This window comes from Falco naumanni, chromosome 11 (assembly GCF_017639655.2).
Source record: "Falco naumanni isolate bFalNau1 chromosome 11, bFalNau1.pat, whole genome shotgun sequence".
Classification (NCBI taxonomy): domain Eukaryota; kingdom Metazoa; phylum Chordata; class Aves; order Falconiformes; family Falconidae; genus Falco; species Falco naumanni.
This window is the reverse complement of record NC_054064.1, coordinates 598588-604587: the sequence shown is the minus strand read 5'-3', so window position 1 is coordinate 604587 and position 6000 is coordinate 598588.

The window sequence follows — 6000 nt, the reverse complement described above, 5'->3', positions numbered from 1 at the left end:
CCCACCAGGCCCAAGGACACACATTTTTCACTGTGGGATGCACATGCATAATGCCTACAAGAGGGATTACCTTATGCTTTATTCAAGAATATTCAAAAGGACAGACCTCTCCGTGCCTCAAAAAGTTAGTATATCAGGAATACTGACAGTAAGTACTTTTTCAAAACTAACGGCACCGTAAAGCTTCACAACACGGATTACTTATGCTCAGCACCAGTCATTCACTGTCTGCCAATCCAGGTAGACATCATCCCTGATTCGGTTCCCAAGCTCCCGCAAAGTCCCTCCCAAGGTTCTCAAACTGAGGTAAATTCCCGGACATTGCTGGGGTGAAAGCAGAAAGAACAGCCAGGCCTGGAGACTGACCGAGCCTGCAAGGCATGTCGCTGGACACAATTATTAGTCCTCTTCACAATTATTTGTATCGTGATCGCATGTAGAAGCATCAATCAAGCCTGCAGTGTGAAGCGCATCCACCCTGGCAAAACCAAACATGATAAAGCTGGCTTTTCTGACCAAGCATTTTGAAAGTATGAATAGCATTTCAACCAGTTTCTCCCTTTTAAACTGAAATATATCTAAAAACCTTTTGTCTCAGCCTATTCACTAGAAAACTTTACTCATACCCAAGACCTAGCAACTGTAATTCCAAGAGGACCAGTTTGATTATTCTTAATCAGGATATTTTACTACATATAATAAAATACAGAACCAATACCAGAAGAACAGAAGTCATTACAGACTAAATTTATAATGTGCCTCAGATTTTCTTTCAGACTTCTGTGTTTTTTCATTGGTAAAAATTGAACACCATTTTCTTCCATTTATCTCACTGATACAATATTTTGCATTTCTGTGATACCTGTTATCTCTTATTTCAATAAGCTTTATGAACCTTCGACTAGACCTTCAGCAAGTGTGAATCACCATAGCTCAATGCTGACTAACAAACCTCTTTTGAATCACACTACTTGAAGAGTGATTACTGCTGTTGCACAGCCCTGTAGACAGAGAAGGGACACGTAACAATAACATGACATTAAAACACAGTAGATCTCAGGTGTAATGCTACTAGTATTTTATGAGATAAAAACACCTTGTGGAATCATGATTTTAAACGCTGCTTAAAGCTCACCGAAAGCATTCTAACCACTTTGTGAATGTTATACACTGCTACGCAAGCCTCATCTGGGGTGTTTTCCAGTAAAAACAGATCATGTCACAATTAAAAAAAGCACTGTTGACACTTACTAAATTAACTCCAGTGCATGTTATATATACTACATAATAAAAACAGATCAACAGACTACTCTGCCTTCTCATTGTACTCATCCTGGTAGGGCAGCCCCTCGTGACAGTTTGAATTATAAAATAGTTTGCTTCAAGACAAATAGCAGCATGATAAAGGGATTTTTATGCATTCATCTGGACATTTTTTGTATTCCATATTACAGGTCATCTCTAATAGCTTCATATGTTGCACTTCCCACACTAGAATGAGATGCACTCCACTTTAGCACAGGTGTACAGGAAACTCTGCTACAAAATAGTTCCTCTCTGTTATCAGAGCTGAATCCTTTTTGTACAGAAACCGTTTATAATAATGAAAACAGCATTGCCTCACACTATTGTTTTTCTTGAACATCAGTAAAGATTTCATTTAATTTGTCTGATAATGACGAAGGAGAAATAAAGTAACACAAAGACAAAAAAAACGTCCACAGAAGGTTATGAATAAGAAACGTAAGAGTTTAGAGAATATAATGTAACTGCCTGTAAAAACACATGTGACCTGTTGGGAGTGAGGCTGCTTCCTTAAGGTGCTGGAGGGGTCTCTCTGCTCAGTCATCTGGGAAGCACAAGGTGGAGTTGTGCCCTGCTGATATTCAGATTTCTAAGGGAAGAAGGAAAGGGCTATGTGTTCTCCCACCCACCACCACTGTTTCACCCTAAGAAGATACCTGCCGATTTCCAGCTAGCAACACTTCATCCCATTTAATATGGGGAAATAACAAGTCACTTTGAAATCCAGCAGAAACTGTAAGTCAGCCAACTCAGCAATATCAGCCTCTCCAAAATGCCGTTCTGATCCTGAAGACGTGCTGTATTTCAGTGAATTTCCCCTTCTATTATTATGACTGTCCTGTTTAAACACAGTTTTAGGATGGATACAACTAAAGCTGTTGATGTGGCTAAGGTGCTTGGTGAACACTGATAAATCAATACAATTCTGCACTCAGATGTACTTCCATTGGGTTAGCCGGGGTGACAATTCACCTGGTTTCTACCAAAATGTCAATAGAAACACATCTGCCAATAACGCAGCCCTGAGTTAACATCATACCATTGTAAAACCGGTGCAAGTTTCTGTGAAAACCATTAGGCCATAATAAAACCCTTAATATCTCATGAAACCTAGTTCCTTACTAGGGAATCTGTGTACCCACTTAAGAAGCAGATGGATGGCCCTAGAAATACGACACTTGCTGTGAAGAATTGTAGACTGTATTAGTGGTACCTTATCTAAAAGCATGTTCACACTGGGGGGGGGTGGGGGTGGGGGGGGTGTACCAAGTAGGCTTCATCTCCAAGTTATGTACTTTATTAAGGCTTCTCCTCTTGTCTGGCATGCTTGAAACATGATAAACTGTTCAGAAAACTACAAGTAGCAAACTCTCCTTTACAACACTTGGGTAACCTGGTAGGACAATAGGGCCTTTGTGCCTTGTAGTGACTCTGGGACTGAATCATATCATCACAGTAATTCAAAATTCACTAAACAGCTTCTCAGAACAATGGTATAAAAGCAACAGAGGCTTAAGGAGAAGTACAAAGTACTATACATTGCAGACAGCTTTTGACATTGTGGGTAATGATATCAAATAAGATAAAGTGAGGATCACTTCATTCACTACCCAGAAACTTTGGTCTGTCTGCTTTAAAGATGGTTCTTTTTAACTTCCACAGGCAGAAAGCTGCAGGCTTACAGGTCCTGTCTGTGAAACTCTGCCAGGTCTCAGCGTTACCCTGTGCACAGAGATGTCTTGCATGGAAAGCTCAGGTTTCTTGGAGGTTTCATTTTAACATGTTTAACTTGTATTTTCTAGTCAGCTTATCTTAAAGATGGTTTGGCAAAATCAAAAACATAGCTGTGGAAATTCTGGGATGCTTAGATTTTGGGCAAGTTTATCAAAATAATATACTTAAGTGGGTTCATAGTTGGTTTTATAGCAATCAAGGCATAGAAACTGCTTCAGAGATAAAATATGATACCTTTTTGTAAAGATTGTATAGAACTCAGCCCAATAGACCACTTCCAGATACAATAAATGCGTATTCACTTTTGAAGTTATCAACAGTTACCTCCCACATGAGGCAGCTAAGACATATTGACATGGCTGTCTGAGATGAATCCTTTCTCAACAAATGAACTTTTGCAATAGGATCAGGATTAGCTTCAAATCCCATCAGAATCTATTATAAAGCCCCAGAGCTAAAGCTTTTTAGCATTTGCTGTAGTGTTTGGTGTTGGGTTTTTTGTTGTTTTTTTTAAAAAAGAACAGGGCTTTTTTATATGGCAAAATCACTGAGGCTGTAGCTTCACCAACAGTTCTGCTCTAATAAAGCTCCCTGCAAGAAAGGTTTTCCCTGCGCAGCTGCTTTCAGCATAGACCAGATCAGGAATGGGGTCCCAACAGCCCCCAGAGTCCAGTGTAGTCAGAGGGACTCAGAAACTGAAACAACATTGTTGATTGCAACTTTCCAGGTGAACAAAACCATGGGGATCCAAAGACCATGCTGCAATTGAGGCAAATGCTATCAAAGGACGTAGAGAACACAGTGCAATATCAAGGGTTAAAAGCAATTCTTATTCATCGGGAGACTTCAGCACAAGAGTACATCCTTATGCTACTAGTGTTGCACATATAGAATATTTACTGTACCCCTTCTTTAAATAAAAGAACAATTTCTAGTAACAGCAGCAGTGCAACATCTTCAACATCTACATTTCAGAAAGTTCGCGGTGCAGGTGCCAAATTTCAGACATATATGGGAAGCATCAGCCAGAGGAAAGCTGTCCAAACTGGAGACAGTGAAGGACCAGGCAAAAAGGGAAAAATGAGATCCAAAGTCAAAAGGGAGGGGAAATAAAACCAGTCAGCAACAGAATGAAGAAGCAAGAGATAAAAACATTTGTGTTTGAAGTAACAAAGCGTGCTTTCATTCACGTTGTGGAAACATTTTAAGCTACCACAATTTCACTTGAATTCTACTAGTTTCTTGAGACTACTGATACTATAGGAGAAATGATATAGAAATCCTTGATGTCCTGCCAAAATCCTAGAGTCTGTTGCAAAATTACAGAACATTTTACAAACTTTTGAAACTTCAAACCAATAAAGTCTCAGCACTTGTTCCTTCCCAACATTTTATACAACTACTGTGTCAGAGACTTGACTAAAACGGTTCTCACCAGAATGTTAGGAAAGTATTCTAGTTCATTATTTCTTTTTATTAAAAAAATGATAAATCTCGTTGGAATCTCCACCAACTGAAATCCGTGTCTCTATATTTGCCTGAACACGGATCTTGAGTCAGAAAAAAGTTCCACTCCATTCTATCCCTCTTCTGTCATTTGTCTCAGTGTGCTTTGAGTAAATAATTGATCCAGTACATTTATTTATTTTAAGCTCAATGGATGCTTGCTCCAAGGCTGAAAATCATCACAAAATGGTGTATATTTTATAGTGTGTGAAACTCTGATGCCTTAACAAGAGAATTCTATACAGCTTCCTGAGATAAAAGGTGAGGATCCAAGGCAGGCAAGATACTTCTCTTACAGCCAAATAGGAACACCTGGCATCCTACCCTCACTATCAGATTCAGAACTTGCCATGCTGTTAATATGAAATGAAAAATCAATAGTTATTGTTCTGTCATTACTTCCCATCAACTGATGCATGAGTGTCAAACATTACAGTGAGTTAATAGTAACACAAGGCAAAGGGATCATTTTCCAGAAACATGCTAGAGCCACACATTATGCATGTCCTGGCATTAACCTCTCACCTGGGCAAGCTCTCTGCCTCCTCTCAACACACTAGCAAGCAGCTGAGAAGGGCTGTGCATCCACACAGCAACCACCTAAGCTGGAGCTGGAGCGAGGCTTCTGCAAGCAAGATCTCGTGAAGGTCAGCAGTGCCCTGTCCAAGCACCACTAAAGGGTGCCCTTTGTTGTGAACTACAGAGCAAAATTGCTTCCCGCTTTATAAAAGAAAAAAGTCCAAAATTATATATCCATAGGGAGAATCCTAAAATTATCAGACTGCTATTTGAAAAGCCTTCACATCCTAACTGAGAAGCACACGCAAGTCCCCAGCAAGGCCCTGTGCTTCATTACAAAAGTAGTTATGGCCCATTCTTAGGAAGGGATGAGGAAAGCTCCTACAAAAGCTGTCAGGGAGCAGTGAGGGCCAGCTGCACCCTGAGGGGAAGAAAACTAAGAGCAGCAACAACACAGACCAGGCAGGGAGCTCACCGGCACAGCACAGTCCCACGGCACGGCAGCCGATCAAGCAGAGTGGTGGCAAGTCCTACCAATGCTCCCATGGTCCTTGGGTGGAAGCAATAAAATCCGCCAGGTCTGAGGCCAAGCCAGGAAGCCCAAAGGATCGCTCTGGTGCAGGTTCCCATCCAGCACAGCTCAAGGAAGGGGCTGGGTCACACAGCTGGAGCTTAAATGAGCCGGTGGCCCGGTGGGCAGGCAGCCAGGGAGCGGCCCTGGTGAGGCCTATTAGTGCCCTGGCAAAAGTTTCTCTTTCTTTACCATCCTACTATTGCTCTATTCAGTACCTCTTACTCTGTATACACGTGTATATTTCTAATACAGAATTCTCCAGCAGTCGTGATCAGGTCCCTGTCTCGGCTGTACACGCTGTTGTCTGGGCCACTGAAAAGTGTTTCAGTCTGAAGGGAAGGCAGGCAGGAGTGACCAGGGGA